Source organism: Xenopus laevis, chromosome 9_10L (genome assembly GCF_017654675.1).
Source record: "Xenopus laevis strain J_2021 chromosome 9_10L, Xenopus_laevis_v10.1, whole genome shotgun sequence".
Lineage (NCBI taxonomy): Eukaryota > Metazoa > Chordata > Amphibia > Anura > Pipidae > Xenopus > Xenopus laevis.
The window spans coordinates 33,604,617-33,621,343 of NC_054387.1; the positions used below are offsets into that span (position 1 = coordinate 33,604,617).

A 16,727-nucleotide genomic window follows, 5' to 3' on the forward strand; every position below is an offset into this window, starting at 1 on the left:
TTTTTGGAAAAAAACATGGCGATTGCTCTAAAATTGCAGTTTGCTTACTACACTTGTGGTTTTAAATATTTTATCTTAAATCTATTGGCAAAGAATTTAAGGCACTTGCAACCTGAAAGGTATTAGTATTATAGAAAATCCACCACTAATTATCTGCACTGATTGAATCCTTAGTGCTCATCTGCAGTTGTGCATAACACACATGAGCTCAAAACTATTTTTATGGTATTTTCTCTTAAACATATTGGCAAAGAAATTAAGGACACTTGCAGCCTGAAAGATTATCTATACAGGTCTTAACATTATAGAAAATCCACCACTAATTATCTGCACTGACTTGAAGTCTTAGTGCTTATTTGCAGGCGTGCATACCACCCATTGGGCACAAAATGATGCTTATGGTATACATTTGGGACAGTTGGGTGAATGGTTTCGTAGACACAGTTCTAACCATAAGGTCTATGAAGGGGTGGTTTGGGAGGAAAAAAGAGAAGACTTTTTATCCAACCTACAACCTGTCAATTTAGCAATTTCTGCATTGAAAGCTCTAGTAAAACCCTTGGAGAATGACATACTGCAAAGGCTTCAGAAAACAATGAAACATACCCTCTTATCACTCCCTTCTGAAATACAATATCTTGGAAAAGATTACCTCCATAGACTCCACAGCATGAACAGGGGCAGAAGATAAGCAAGACCTAGCTACTGTGTTTTCAGAAATATAGGCAACTTTCTTGACAAGCCCATGCTTCACAAATTTTTTTTTAATGAATCTGTAATTTACACTAACAAACTAACTAACAAAGAAAGATACTGTCCCTTTATGTAAAGAAGTTGTTTTTGGGTGTGAAATAATATAGGCAGCATGTCTGTGGATGGATTGTAGGGGGTGTGATAATCTTGGAGACCAGTGAGTAGCAGATGGTCTTCTCTGGAATAGATGCAAGCCTGAGAAATTGTTTAGGTCGATGGTGCATAGGAAGCGGTGTACTTCTACCATGTTTCCAAGAAAGAAGATATGTTCTACCAAAAAATTTAAACCTGGTGTACTCAGCAAAGGGGAAACTTCTAGGGGCTTAGCATAGAACTAGAATTTGGCAGGAACAAGGCTGAATTGGCAAATAAAGGTGGCACAAACTAGTTTGTGACCAAGAAGAAGAATATTGGGGAAAAGATTCATGGAATAATATCATCATGTCATTGTTGAAGGTTAAATTATACTGGGGAGTCAACTTCTGCGGAGTCAAAATTGCTGCAAAAATAGAACTTTATTTAAATACCTTACACTTTCTCTCAGCATGCATATGCACCTGTGTGTGTTTTAACCCCAAAAAATCTACTTATTGTTGTCAATGGTGTCAATTCCTTGGTTGGATCAGGAGGCACATCTCTGTAGCTCTCTGTAAAAAGAGGTAAAATTATATAGTAAAGTGCTGAAGCTCAGCAATAAATCGACTCTACTTTATAAATAAATCTATTTTATCCAAGGACTGGTCCGATTGCCATTTTGGAGTCAGGAAGGAATCCTTCCCCCCTCTGTGGCAAATTGGAGAGGCTTCAGATGGTTTTTTATCCTTTCTCTGGATCAACTAGCAGTTAGGCAGATTCAAAAAAAACTAAAAGGTTGAACTTGATGGACATGTCTTTTTTCAACCTTACTTACTATGTTACTAAGTTAATCCTGGCAACGTGGAAAGTACAGGGTTTCTTTGTGAATAATCCTACTGCAGGCTACAATATTTTTAACAGTTTTTAAACATGCTTGAAACACTGACATAGGCATAGAAACACTGAAAGCTATTGTAAATGCACACACACACATTATTTTTGTATAGTAGCATAGCTGAGATTTCATAACAAGTTCTTCAAATTTGAGAATTTTGTATCAGAATGGATTTTATGTGGCCACATTGCCCTCCCCCAAGATTTCTATTAGCTACAGGCCCTTATGCTGGTCTGAAGGCTGCAGCGCTGAGTATCTTCTTCCCACTAGCCTGAGGGCTTTGTGCAAGGATCCCACTGCCTACAGTAGTTCTTCATCCCACTGGAGCAACACCCCTCACCAGCTTGATATAAAAGTTTTAATAGCCAATACAGCCTTGAAACAAACAGGAAGCCCAGAGTCATTGATGTTACCAAATGGTTGAAGGGAGGGCAAATAATCCGATTTTACTTGGAAAGGTGAATCAGTGTGCACAAGAACACTGGCGTGATTCCTATAAGAAATGTGAACTCTGCTGTTCCTTTCAGACTGGTGTGCATAATTTGCCAATTTGTGGGTTTTGAAAGTTTTTCTTGGCAGGAATAATCTCTGTGTAAAATGGGGAATTTTACATCAAAGAAATACATTTTCCTGGAAGTAAGGAGATTAAGGTTTGATGCACACTTGCATATTTAAGGTGATTCAGGTGTGATTGGTCAGTCCAAATAACTGGATGATCTCACTGCAATCCATTCCTATTGAGGTCACATGAGTCCAAACAAACCACACTATTGGCCTTCAAGCGGCATACTATCCATCGCTATGGATCTGTAGACAAGTTCATTGTCTAAATTAAAAAAGTGAAAACTATTAAACATATCCGTCTGTCTTCTACTAAAGAAATTAAATAACATTCAAACAGGCTGCACACTAGAATGACGTCTCGCAGTTTTAGCCTTGCATAAGCTGCCATAAACAGTTGGAGTTCTCCTATTTTGTTATAACCAAGAAACCTGATGGAACACAAATTTGCAGTCCAGTGGGCATAGAATGAAATTTAATTTAAGGCAATGGTGGTGTTCAATTTTGGTATTTCTGCATTCAAACAAACTTCCAAACTTACCCCTGCAAAAGACATGGCTTTGGCACTCTGGCTTACTGCCTTCCATAATTACCTATAGCTGCATTTTACCAATATGATATTTTTACAGACTGTTTTTTTAGATCGTTATGGTTTTCCTATGCTTAAAAAATATAATGGTATTTTACATGGTTCCTAATTAAATTATGGACCATCTCTTCATAGCATGTCTGTACTGTGTACATAAGGGATAATATAGACGACTAATCAGCTACTCACTTCTCTTGTATTTTATAAAAATAAATTGTAAATACATGGCCACTGGTTTTACACTGTGCAACAACATCAAAACAGCAAACTAGGTCAAATCACGCAGTAGCACAGTACATAACAAACATATAAAAATAAATCTTAAAAGCTAAAAAGAATAACAAGAGGCTGAAAATCAACTAATAGCAGGACTGTGATCATTTTGTTTTAGATTACAGAAAATAAAAGCTAAGGCCTCCATAGCACTAAATGTACATAAAACATGTATAGTTGGCAGACTAGATGCCCAAATTCCCAAGTTAGGTAAAACTGCCACTGCCACAATGCTTTCCAAAGCTAAAGCTGTCTGTACATTGAACAATATTGTTAAGTAGCTTGGCCAGTTTTGACTAAGCCCTAAAAACAAATATGGCTAGAAAGGTCACGTATTATATACTGGGCGTAATCCATGAGACTAAAAGTCATTTGTGCATTTCAAGTGGCGCTTGAGTAATTAATGGCTGACTTGATGCTAGCCAATGACATTCCACACAAACCTGTCCATGGGGTGAGAATACAACCTGGCCATCCATTTGTGCAACCAAAATGTATTTTGACCAGTGCGGTTTCTGCCATTAACTTTGACAGAGGCAGCACTTTACCAGGTGCAGGTACCAGTGCAATTTTGCTATACAGTTGTGAATGTGTGAATGAATCATAAATGACCCACTTATTTTGCACGAATCATATTGCTATGATATATGAATGGAGGAAGTGGAATCAAGAGAGTTTGCTATCTTAATGGGTTAACATACTCGAGTCACACCCAGACCTTTGTAAGTGAGCCTCTGGTCTCATAAATAAGTTTCTAGATCCTGTTTATAGATGCTGGTGAATTACTTGTTCAAAGCATGGCTATAACTTTCTTGGCATAAAATAATATTTCACTGGAGTGGACTCCAGAACCCTATGAGGCAAGTTGTTGTAAGCTGAATGCCAAGAAGTCCATTATTCTGATCCACGATCATATTATATGAATCTGATGCTGCTTCACCACATCTAAAACAGAGGTCATCATTTGCATCCCATTGCTTTATGTTTGATGAGAATTTAGCTGATGAAAGGTTTTATATTGCACCAATCTATCTTTTGTTAAAATCAGGCAGGAATATACATTTTGAGTTGCCCAAGCATGCTAAAATAGGTAACAGATTTTAGAGGTCCACCACTCCCTACCACTATAGAATGGTCTATGTCAGGAGAAAGATTTAAAGCATGCCCTAAATGCTGTGTACAATTTCTAGGGAGCAGGTTGAGAACTGCGAATACATAGCTTGAAAAAAATATATAGAAGAGTAATTGCGGTAATTGTCATTTTTTTGTAAAAGATCATATGTTGAGAATTTGGCATTTGTAAGAAGATTCCTCATAACGGCAGCTGGTTGGCCCAGGAGTTTTAATGCCACAGTCCAGGCTTTATGTAACATAGTAACATAGCAACATAGTAAGTAAGGTTGAAAAAAGACACACGTCCATTAACTTCAACCTTTTTTATTTTATTTTATTTTTTTAATCTGCCTAACTGCCAGTTGATCCAGAGGAAGGCAAAAAACCCATCTGAAGCCTCACCAATTTGCCTCAGAGGGGGAAAAAAAATCCTTCCTGACTCCAAAATGGCACTAGTCCCTGGATCAACTTGTACTATGAGTATTATCTTCCATAACTCTGTATTCCCTCACTTGCTAAACACCATCTAACCCCTTCTTAAAGCTATCTAATGTATCAGCCTGTACAACTGATTCAGGGAGAGAATTCCACATCTTCACAGCTCTCACTGTAAAAAACCCCTTCCAAATAATTAGGCAGAACCTCTTTTCTTCTAATCGAAATGGGTGACCTTGTGTCAGCTGGAAAGACCTATTGGTAAATAAAGCATTAGAGAGATTATTATATGATCCCCTTATATATTTATACATAGTTATCATATCACCCCTTAAGCGCCTCTTCCCCAGTGTGAACATCCCCAATTTGGCCAGTCTTTCCTCATAGCTAAGATTTTCAATACCTTTTACCAGCTTAGTTGCCCTTCTCTGTACCCTCTCTAATACAATAATGTCCTGTTTGAGTGATGGAGACCAAAACTGTACGGCATATTCTAGATGGGGCCTTACAAGTGCTCTATAAAGTGGAAGAATGACCCCCTCCTCCCGTGACTCTATGCCCCTTTTAATACAGCTCAAGACCTTATTTGCAAGGACTCCAAGGTCCTTTTCCATAATGGATTTGCCTAGTGCAGTCCCACTAAGGGTATAAGTGGCTTGAATATTTTTACATCCCAGGTGCATGACTTTGAAGTGGAGAGAGTTGATGGTATGGGTGCAAAGTGTATATTTAGATTACAATATGCATATATTGATAAAAACAGACTACCAACATATCGAAAGTAGTAGGAAATTAAAAATGTTTTCTTCTGTTTACACATATTATACATATACAGCCTTGAACAGGTCAAAGTTCTTACCTTTGTGTGTTTCAGCGATATGTAGTCAGTATATAGTAGTATATACCCTCATAGGCTTAAGCCATATACCAAATTGTTGCTGAGGCTTTTTTATTACTCTAACCAGAGGGGTTACAAAAATGTCCTTTTTACACAGGAGAAAACTTGTGACCTCTCTGGGCAACCGAGTACTGTACTACATTCAATAAGCAGGTTCCAAACAAAAGCAGAAAAGATTTAATTACCCCCCTTTTTGGTTTGTTGCTGAAGGGGCCTTTATTTGAAAGTTAAGTGGAATATTTCCAACTGTAACAGAACAACTGTGCTGACCCCTAACTAAATAACAGAACAACTGTGCTGACCCCTAACTAAATAACACTGAATACCAAAAAGAAAGTCTCTTTGTATTTTGAATTTCTCCCCTACCCTTACTGAATCATGCCCTTTGTATTAATAGCTTTAATTACAAAATGCAGAAGATTCCCATTGCACACTAGAAAATAATGCTGACAGGGCAAGATATGTTGCAGAGTTAATTAAGCCTAGCTTATTATGAAAGAAAATAATATATTTTTACAATATTAATAGCATTAGAGTATATACATATATATATATATTTATATATATATATATATATATATATATATATATATATATATATATATATATATATATATTTTTTTACTGTATTGAGTGCAGGGTTTAACTTGCCCAGTACTTCTCTATTTGCTTGAAACAGTTGGTTGGATTTATTTTTAAATATTTATTTTCAGGTGTCATGTCCAGCAACATTCTTTGACTGTTTGTCTTTTGGCAGTAAGTGCAATTGCCAATCATTGTTATGGCTTGTTTTATTGTCCTATCAATAGACTGAAATACCTGTAAGACCAGGCCATTTGTTGCACATTATTATCTTATGCATTTGATAATCAACAGTAAATAAATACAAACACCTTGGTTTCAGTATAACATCTTACAGCAAGATTACAGTACAGGTATGGGATCTGGAAACCCATTATGCAGAAAGCTCTGAATTACAGGAAGCCCGTCTCCCAGAGACTCCATTTCAATAAAATAATTCCGATTTGAGTTTCTTTTCCCCTGTAATATTAAAACTGTACCTTATACTTCATCCTAATTAGGTTTCAGTATAATTTGTATTAGAGGCAAAACAATCCTATTGGGTTTATTTACTCCTGTAATTAATTTTAAGCAGACTTAAGGTATGGAGATCCAAATTACAGAAAGATCCCTTATCCAGAAAACCCCAGGTCCCGAACATTTTGGGTTATGGGTTCCATACCTGTATAAGGGCTTGTTTATGCTGTATAGTTAGTCAATGTAAAAAAGGCATAAATGATATCAATACATTGATGATGGGGAGAGAAGGGATATGTGAAGTCCATATGGTCCTTTATGGAGTTGTCTATCTATCTCATAATTGGCTAGTCGGTATTTAAAACATTATTCTATTATCATGGCACAAGCATGCAAGCAAAAGCATGTTCTTGCGTGGAAATGTTAATCGCTGCAAGGTTGAATCGCTGTTATAATTGCTGCTTGTGCCAAGTGCAATGCATAGCTATGGAATAGTATTTTAACACTAATGACAAATGCTTTGTTATTGTCCTTGAGTGTTAAGAGAGCAGGGGACCTTTTCTAATGGACCCAAGTTGTTGAGTCTATAGGAGTGAAAAAGCAATAACATTGAACATTTGGGCATTTCCATCAGATATGCACCATCAAGCCTCCTCTTCAATTTATTGTTTATTATATGCCCATGGTATATGTTGTGATGATATGGATGTGTATTTTACAGCGAAACTATGCAACAGATCATGTTTCATTGTATATTTCCAACCCCCCTTCTCCGGAATAAGCGCATGATGATATATAATCATGCACAATATTTAATGAGGCTTTCCCCATCGGTGCTACTGATGTCTTTGGTGTAAAACAAATAATGAGCAATTAACGGTACAATGGGGGATTAATTGTAAGGTGTAGAATCTATTTTTGTATTTATTAATTGCTAATTCTTTAGTGAATTCCTTACATTACCTCAATAGTATGGCAGGTGGGCAACATTGCGAGTCAATGTTTAATGATAAGATGAAAATGAAGATGTTGGTGTTGAGAGGCAAACTAGGTTCCTGCTCTTTACAATCTGAAGGAGGGTAACTTACCAGCTCAAAGCAAAGGATAATAACTGCACATTCACAATAGTTGAATTAGAACCTGTTAAGGAAAAGTTAGATGAATTTAGAGATGGCATCCTAAAGGTAGTAGATACAGTAGTAGTAGACAGTGTCGGACTGGCCCACCGGGATACCAGGAAAACTCCCGGTGGGCCCAGGTGTTAGTGAGCCTCTTGCTTCTAACCATTTAGCCTATTTCATGGTCATTCCCTATTTTGTAGGCTTAATAATGGAAGAATAGAGTATAGTAAGTAGATATAAAAGACTAGGAGAATAAAGAGGTTAAGTGAAGAGAGGAGAAATAATAGTTTAGAAAGTGGGCCCATGGTCTAAGGTTTTCTGGTGGGCCCACGGTCTGAGGTTTTCTGGTGGGCCCCTAGCATCCCAGTCCGACACTGGTAGTGGATATGTGTGGCGAAAAGACTTAACCCAAAGAACATAGAGACACATGTGAGCATGGCCGTTTAATTAAATGGGCAAAAGGTGTATTTGCCAGGGCCCACTAGGCTAAGGGGCCCCAATATCAGACATTTGATCCAGTATTAGTTTTGTCAAAAGAATCCCCTATAAGGCAGATCTGTCAGTTTAATCAGCTTGAAGGAGGAACTCTACAATACAGGTATAGGATCCCTTATCTGGAAACCCAATATCCAGAAAGCTCCGAATTACGGAATGGCTGTCTCCCACACACTCCATTTTATCCAAATAATCCAAATTTTTAAAAATGATTTCCTTTTTCTCTGCAATAATAAAACAGTAGCTTGTACTTGATCCCAACTAAGATATAATTAATCCTTATTGGAAGCAAAACCTGTTGGGTTTATTTAATGTTTAAATGAATTTCTAGTAGACTTAAGGCATGAAGATCCAAATTACAGAAAGATCCGTTATCCGGAAAACCCCAGGTCCCGAGCATTCTGGATAACAGGTCCCATACCTGTATAGTCATGTTTTTAGGTTAGATGTATTATTGTGTCGTCATTTTTTCATTATGATTTATCTGCTCCTGTGGTTATTGGTTCAGGGCACCACACATGATCACATCTAATTCAGTAAACACAAAGTTCCACCTTACTAAGGGCAGATCTTTTTGCAAATTTCTTGGGGCAGTAGAAGCCCACCACCTGGCTCTACCAGTACCTTAATGCAGCCTTGCACGTAGTGAGGTGAGACAGGTATGAATGATTTTAAAATCGAAGAAAATACTTTTGTAGGTTAAAAGTGGGAAGCCATGAAAAAGATTTCAGTTGTGGAGGAGCTGGTTTGCTTTAAGGTGAATGCATAAAAAAATGAGGCAACAGCTTCTCTGCCTGCAGTTATACTAAAGAGTAGAGCAGAGGGGAGTGTGTATAAAATGAAAACATTCATCTTCAACTGCACAGTTAATAGCAACACATCATAGAAACCATCGTTTTTTTTTCCCCCAAAATTTAGCAGAACGTGTTTTAAAAAAATGTTTATTCGGCTCAGGGTGAAAGTGTGCATTGTAGCAGGCAGAAAGGGTGACTGATAGCTGTGCACAACATTTGCTCCCTCTCCCTTCCCATGATACATTATGCATGGACAATAGTATATGCACCTGATAGTAGTACAAATATTTGCAGAAGACCCTGAGGCTATACACAACCGAGGTATCTGTGAAATGGCAATTCTCTGTCAGTAATGTAATGCTGAAATCTTGGCTACTGAAACAGGAGCATGAAATGATCGTAAGGATAACTGTACAGCTGATGCCCTAATGTTCGGCCAGTGTTATCATCCTGGCTCTTTAGAAAGAGCTGTGAAGATTTCCTCTGGAAAACATGTCACCGTTTTATGAGATGTAATGGGAAATGGAAGCTTTCTGTTATGAGGCAGCTTGTTCAAGTTCAATTTATTCTTACTGGAGATGAGGGACCTGTGGTGGATATGGTAATTTTATAAAAGCATGCATACAAACATACATGCTTCTTCAAGGAGGAAACCGTGTCCTTGCGTTTTAGAAGAATAAGAGAGATTCCTACTCACGTGGGAAGAAGCTGAATTGCATCAAAAATTGAAATGAGAATTGCGGAGTACATATCCAGAAGTTATATGTTGTACTGCAAAAATAATATTTTAAAAAGCTCCATCAACTATTAAGATCACATTTCCCAAGGTATTTATGGTTTCCAAGTCTGCAAAACTGCCGACACGGAAAGCTTGTTTGACTTTTAAAGCTGTTGATATCTGGATAGTTGAAATGGGGTAGCGAGGGCTGCATCAATAAGCTTATGTAGTCCCCAATTGGACTTGAAATTAAAACCTGCCCAATCAACATCTGCCTCAATTTTTGGCCAGATATTTGGATGGGTCCTTCAGAAGGCCCAATACATGGGCAGATAAGCTGCCAAATCGGTTTGAAGGGCCCTAATCGTCAGCTTGAATCTGCTCATTTATAGCCACCTTTGGTATATAGCTAAAATGTAATGTTATGTTTGCAGACCAGGATCCTAAATATACTGGGGGTATCATTAAGATTCAAGCGTCACCAAGGGATTTTTTTTTATCAGAGAGAAGAGAGAATGCTTTGACTGTAAATATCCCTACTAATTTCGATATTGGACTCATTTGTCAACACTGGGCATTTGCCCTAGGCAAGAAGTCACGGCATCCAATCATATGTTTGCTCTTATTGCTCTACCTGCAGCTGGTTAAGAGTGTTAATCAATGGTTGGTTGCTATGGGTTACTGTTCATGTTTGCCCAGTATGGATAAATGACCCATATTGTGAGTAAATATAGTATGTAGAGTATGGGATTTAATAAATGCTTGCATGAAAGTATTTAATAATGATATTATAATAAAAACAACAATAAGCTGCTAGTATTATTGTATTGCTTGTACAATAAATAAAAAACGAAATGTCCATTAACATCACTTTAATGTTTATGTAATACTGATGTAAACTGATATTTATCTGTTCAATAAAAAGAAAAGAAAAAAAAAAAATGTTTTGTTAATGAGTGCACATCATTTTCACCCATTTGCTAAATCAGGTTGACTGCCATGTGGATATTGTATAGCAGGCAGCCTCATTCACAACATTTATAGGCGCAACGTACAATTGAGAGTATTCCCTTGTGCCAGAGCAAACCACAAGAGCTGAGTTGTTGTTTTAACACTTGTGAGCCATGTTTATTAATAGAAGTTTTCACAATGCACTAGTGCTTTTTCAAGTATTCAAGTTTCTGTGTCCTGATGACTAGCCCTTCGTGAAAGTGTAAAAGGTCAAAGTTAATTGTGGGCATTGGAAGGGACTAGAGTTTTATTCCCAATACATAATGTCTTGACACAGCTTAACATTTTTTTCTTTGTTTTATTTTAGTGGACCCTGTGAGTTTTGGTGAACAGTGCATTTGAAGATATTGATTGTCTACACTGAATCCTTGAAATAAGGTAAGCTAACCTTCATTATTTAAGTTGTCAAAAAGCAGCATAATCATAAAGTTTTGGTGTTAGGAATGGGTTGGGTTCCTGTGAGTTAGTCTGGCAACTGGATGGCCATCAGGCAGGAGAAGCTACTAATAGCCCTGTCATTCCTGGGTCAGTTTCTAGCTCAGTTTGGTCTAGCTTATTACATTTAAGAAACCCCTTTGGTAATTTGCTTCCATATAGTTCTGAATAAGCCTGTCCTAACTGGCATTTCTCCTCTTCCTCCAAGAGCTTCCACTTCTCTCCAGTTTGCCAAGATGCAGTTGGGAACTCTAACAACAGTTACAGTACACTTGGTCCCTCTCCAGTACACTCTCAGTAATTTGTAAGACATTGCTTACTATGGCTACTATTAGTGTGTAACTCCAGGAATCCTGCTGCTTCCAGAAGAACATGAATTATATGTGAATCTCTCTCTCATTTGGGTCCTTACTGTGGTACTAGACAAAGGGTTCCTGCATGCATCTTGGTACACCCGATTTACTGCTTCACAATAGTACATTTTCTCTCAAACTGTTTACAGTTTATAGCGTTTGAGTTATTAACACAGGCATGATAATCAACAGTAGTACACATTCAAGAGGTGAAGTGAACCTTAGTACAAGAACTTCACAACTGTGCTCCCTAAGGACTCCCTAACTCTGTCTATCCCCTTGAGTCTTGACGCCGGTAGGTAATTCATGGGTTACTAACTTCTACTTTTCTAGTAGTTATGCTGATTCTTACTCCTAGAGTGAGCGATTACAGGAGCTATCATCCCACTTTTTACCTAACTTCTTAAAAGTAATCTCCTTCCCTCTTTTTTACTGAGGCTACTTTGCATCATGCTTTAAGCACCACCCAAACTTTAGCAAAAGTCAAGAGTCAGAAGAATGAGATTCCTTTATAGGCCAAGGAACACACTTGACATGTCTGACCAATTGGAAATTCCCAGTCTCCCCATGGCATGCTTAACTAATGAATGTTGAGCTCCTCCCAACTCTGACACAGCCCCTCCATTGATAAGCCAGAATTAAATTGATACTCCCCTATATTCTTCCATTGTTTTTAAACAGATTTAGCTTAACCCAAACATACACAACTACAAAAACAGGCTTAATTTTTTGCTTTAGTACTTTTATAACATTCATATTGTACATCATGCTTTCAACAACTTTCTAAATGACTGCCAGGATACAGTGGGTTACCAGCAAGGTGGTTTACATTTCTACAACATGGGTCCTGAATTTACAACATATTAACAGATTTTACTTAATTTAATGGGCTCAATTCATACCTCATACTTCATGGGTACTACATACCACAGGGGACAAGTGGTGAATCCTAGAAGGAATGTCCCTAGGTGCACCAGATTTCAAGTTCACACTGCACTTTTCTGCTGTCTTCACTGGAGCTTTTTGATGCTCTACAAGCTACCCTAATCCTGATATACTTACAGGAGCTTGCTAATACTCTAGCTACTCTTCATTCATAGGGTTTCTTCCCCAACTCCTCTTTTTTTTTCTTTTTTTTCTTAATCCTACTTTGGTTTGAGTCTCCTGTCTCATGTAGAGAGTGGAGGAGACCAAGAAGCCCCCCTGGCATCATGCCTGAAGCCTGGTACAATCTGGACACCAACATGACCAATAACAAATTCACAGCGTCTCCCAATGCATGGGAAACACCTTTCTCTACTCTTTTATCCAGCCCCTTGCTGGAATTAACTCTTTAGCAGGCAAGGGAAGGATCAAATCCCTACACACACACACAAATTTAAATTATAACCTCATTAGATAAACATGGCCAGTGAAACGGCAAATAAATGACTTTATTTTATCCATAAATAAATGGATTGAGTGGTGTCACAAGTAAAAGGATGTCAGAGGACTCAATCTATTCCACTATGATTTTGCTTTGCAAGAGCTCCATTCATTCGTTCATTGGAGCTGTGCTTTCTGAGAATTAGGCTAATCGTCTAAATGCGGGGGATTTCAGTGAGCGCTGGATAAGCTGCAGTATTCCAAATTCCAAGTGTAAATATTTTATTGGCCCACTATTGATATCATAAGATAGTCATTTTATGTCGCAGATCAGACTATATATGCAGAAACTACAAGAAAAATGACATTGTTATGCAAAATAATTCTTGCTGTTGTGTAACCTGTATTTGTACTGACTCTGCATCATACAATTCTTTCTGATATATTTCCATGTATTAATAGCAAGTATCTATTTACATTTTCCCTTGTGTTAAGTTTATAATTTAGACACACTTTACCCATCTTTACCCACATACTATTTACTTCAAAGTCACAAAAGGGCTGCCTGTAGGGCTGCCCCTTGCTTGTGACTGGTGTCTTTTTTTCAACGGCATACTTACTAGCATCAATATTATGTTAATGCAATATTTAAAACCATATGCATTTTATGGGTTTTTGCCAAATAGCTTTAAGGGCCTAAATCACAGCCCTTTAAGTTCAACAGGCTATGAACAGGTCTATTGGCAGTATATAGTAGCTGCAAGACCATGCGAATTATTTATGCATAAAATGTGTAGGTATAAGACAAAAGGGTTTGTTTACAGTTGGGGGGACAAGGTGCAAGGCATGGAGCATTGGTTTCACTTTTTAGGGTACAAGCACAAAACCTTAAAAGGCTTTAAGGGGCATTATTTAGCACAATTTGGCACTGTTTTCGGCATATGACTCGGTTACTCAGCCTGATTTGTACCTATACTCACCTCCAATTTATGTGTGGTTCCACTTCCATAAAACAGGAGCATTTTGGGGGGGTGCATGGTACCATGAAGTGCTTAACAAACAAGTGGATCGAGGCATGAATCAATGGAGGAAAAAGTGTTTTATTTTTGTAAGGTAGAACTGTTATACTAAAAAAAAGAAAGAACAAGTGCCAGGAGCCAGTATGTGCACTACCAGAATCAAAACGTTTTGCAATAAATTCTGCAAGCAATCAGGCAGTATAACAGTTCTTGCAACAATAGTTTTGAGTCCCTCTAAAAACAGTCAAGATTAATAAAAAAAAATGCAAAAATATTCATTAGGCCATAGTAGAGAATGGCCTAACGCATTTCGTGCCTGTTAGGGCACTTAATTAAAGGCTGACTCATAAGCCTATAAGTAAGTGCCCTAACAGGCACAAAATAAGTTAGGCCATTCTCTACTATGTCCTGATAAATATTTTTGCTTTTTTTTTTAAAAAAAATCTTGACTATTTTTGGAGGGACTGAAAACTATTGTTGCAAGAACTGTTATACTTCCTGCTGTGAATGTGCTGACTCCTTCTGTAAGTGAAATATTGGTGTAAGGTGTGACTCCTGCTGCATGTGAAATATAGATGTATCTCCTGCTGTAAGGTACAAAAAATACTTCCTGCTTTGAAAAATGAGTGTACTGACTCCTGCTGCAAGTGAGATCTAGGACTAGGAGTATTTCCTATTGACAGCTTGCCGATCTGAAAAATGAGTGTGCCGGCTACTGCTCCAAGTGAGATATAGGTATATCTCCTGTTGAAAAGTATGACAACTTCATTATCTAAAAAATGTGTGTACTGACTCCTGCCACAGATGAGATCTAGATGTTTCTCCTTTTGTAAGGTAAGAAAAATACTTGCTGCTTTGATATGAGTTTGCTGACACCTGCTGCCAGTGAGATCTTGTTATATCTCCTGCTGTAAAGTATGACCGAGTCCTTCTCTGAGAAATGAGTGTGCAGGCTCCTGCTGCAAGTAAGATTTAGGGATATTGCCTGCTGTAAAGTTTAACTAACGCTTCCTGCTGTGTGAAACAAGTGTGCCAACTCCTGCTGCAAGTGAGATCAAGGTATATGTGATATGGCCTGCTGTGAGCGAGATTTAAACATAGTAGTATACAGGAATGGGATCCATTATTCAGAAACCTGTTATCTAGAAAGTGCCAAATTACAGCAAAGCCATTTCCCATAGGCTCCATTTTATCCAAATAATCCAATTTTTTTTAAAAATGGTTTCCTTTTTCTGAGTCATAATAAAACAAGTATTTTGTATTTTTTAATTCATTGGCCCTCTATATTTTTTGAGGAATGTTGGAGTGTTTTTTTAGACTTGCACCCTGGGACTGGGTTGAACTGTGAGTATGCCCTCCTGTGATTTATTGATTTTTTTGTTCTAATTTCCCATTATACTTTTTCTGGTAGTACTAATATTTTGGCTTTGTGCACCATTCAAATTTTTGTAATACTAAAACAATACTTTTGTACATGAGCCAAACGAAAATAGAATTAATTGTTATTGGGAGCAGAACCAGCCTATTGGGCTTATTTAATGTTTAAATGATTTTCTAGTAGACTTAAGGTATGAAGATCCGAATTACAGAAAAATCTGTTATCTGGAAAACCCCAGGTCCCCAGCATTCCGGATAACAAGTCCCATATTTATATATTACATTACAGTTTGCATTATTCTGGAATTTCTACAAAACTGTTGTTTATGCACATGATCCTGCCATAATGCGCCACAAATTCTTGTGTCCCTGATGTGTCCATAGGGGGGTCCTGCAAGGAGATCGTGTGCATGTGCAAGCCTGCAAGGAAATGTAGGAAAGGGTTAAACATTCCCCGTCTGTAACCGTTTTAACGTATTAAGTTATACGTGGCTGTGCTTTCTTGACCTATAAAGGTTTTTTGCAGTATAGATTTCCTAAATCCTTGTTCCATATGTAATTTTCATATTGCTCCTTCCATAAATATGTCTTGAGGCTTTACCTTAGTTTATGCATAGCTTGCACGGCGTTGATGCATGTATCATAATGCTTCAGCTCCCCTGACACAGCTACACTTAATTTATTGTTGGTGCATACAGAGTGAAATAATCCAGCTCCAATGTGTTCATCAAACATGACTGCAAACACACATTCGGTGTTCATATATGAATTCATCCCCTTTATTACATCATGCTCTAAATAGATGGGCCTTGGCTCGGTGCTTGGATTCCGGTGCTAATTCCCATGTAACTACTTGGCCTTGGGCAAGTCACTTAATATCCCTATGCTTCAGGCACCAAACGGATTGCAAGCTCTATGGGGTGGTCACTTGAAGGGTTGGAAAAATAGGGTGGGCTCTATGACCATAATGATAGTAATGAAATAATTCACCTTGCTGAAGTCATAAAAAGTCATAGTCTGTCTGTTGGGTTAAGCATAACATATGTATTAGAAAGGGATATTTTGCTCCAGGCAAGTTAAATAATAAGAGCATTCAATTCTGCTGTATCCACACTCACCCTTGCAGAAAATCAGCGTAAATAATTAAGATATTTGTTGTGTGCCATTATTTGTATGGACAGTACACATAGCCTATGCAAGCAAACAACAATACACACAGTTATTAGCATACATTTGTACCCACCAACGTCAGCACTAGTGTTTTAACTAATAAGTATGATATATTGCCCAGCATTTCCAGTGTCCTTAGGCTTATATTATACAGGGACATTTTTCACCTGGACTTTTCCCGACTCAAGTAGACTTACTGTATATCCGAGCAATTTCATTAGCAAACGAACAACATTTAA

At 37.7% G+C, this 16,727-nt stretch overlaps 1 long non-coding RNA gene across 3 annotated transcripts in view; it reads left to right on the forward strand.

The window, feature by feature from the left end:
- The window catches only part of LOC108701017, a 388,398-nt gene extending 377,251 nt beyond the window's left edge, over nucleotides 1-11,147 (forward strand). For all 3 annotated transcript variants that reach the window (XR_005964226.1, XR_005964225.1, XR_001933089.2), the window contains one exon: nucleotides 11,077-11,147. This is a non-coding gene — a long non-coding RNA (uncharacterized LOC108701017). The remainder of the gene's footprint in view (nucleotides 1-11,076) is intronic.
- Nucleotides 11,148-16,727: the final 5,580 nt, after the last annotated feature.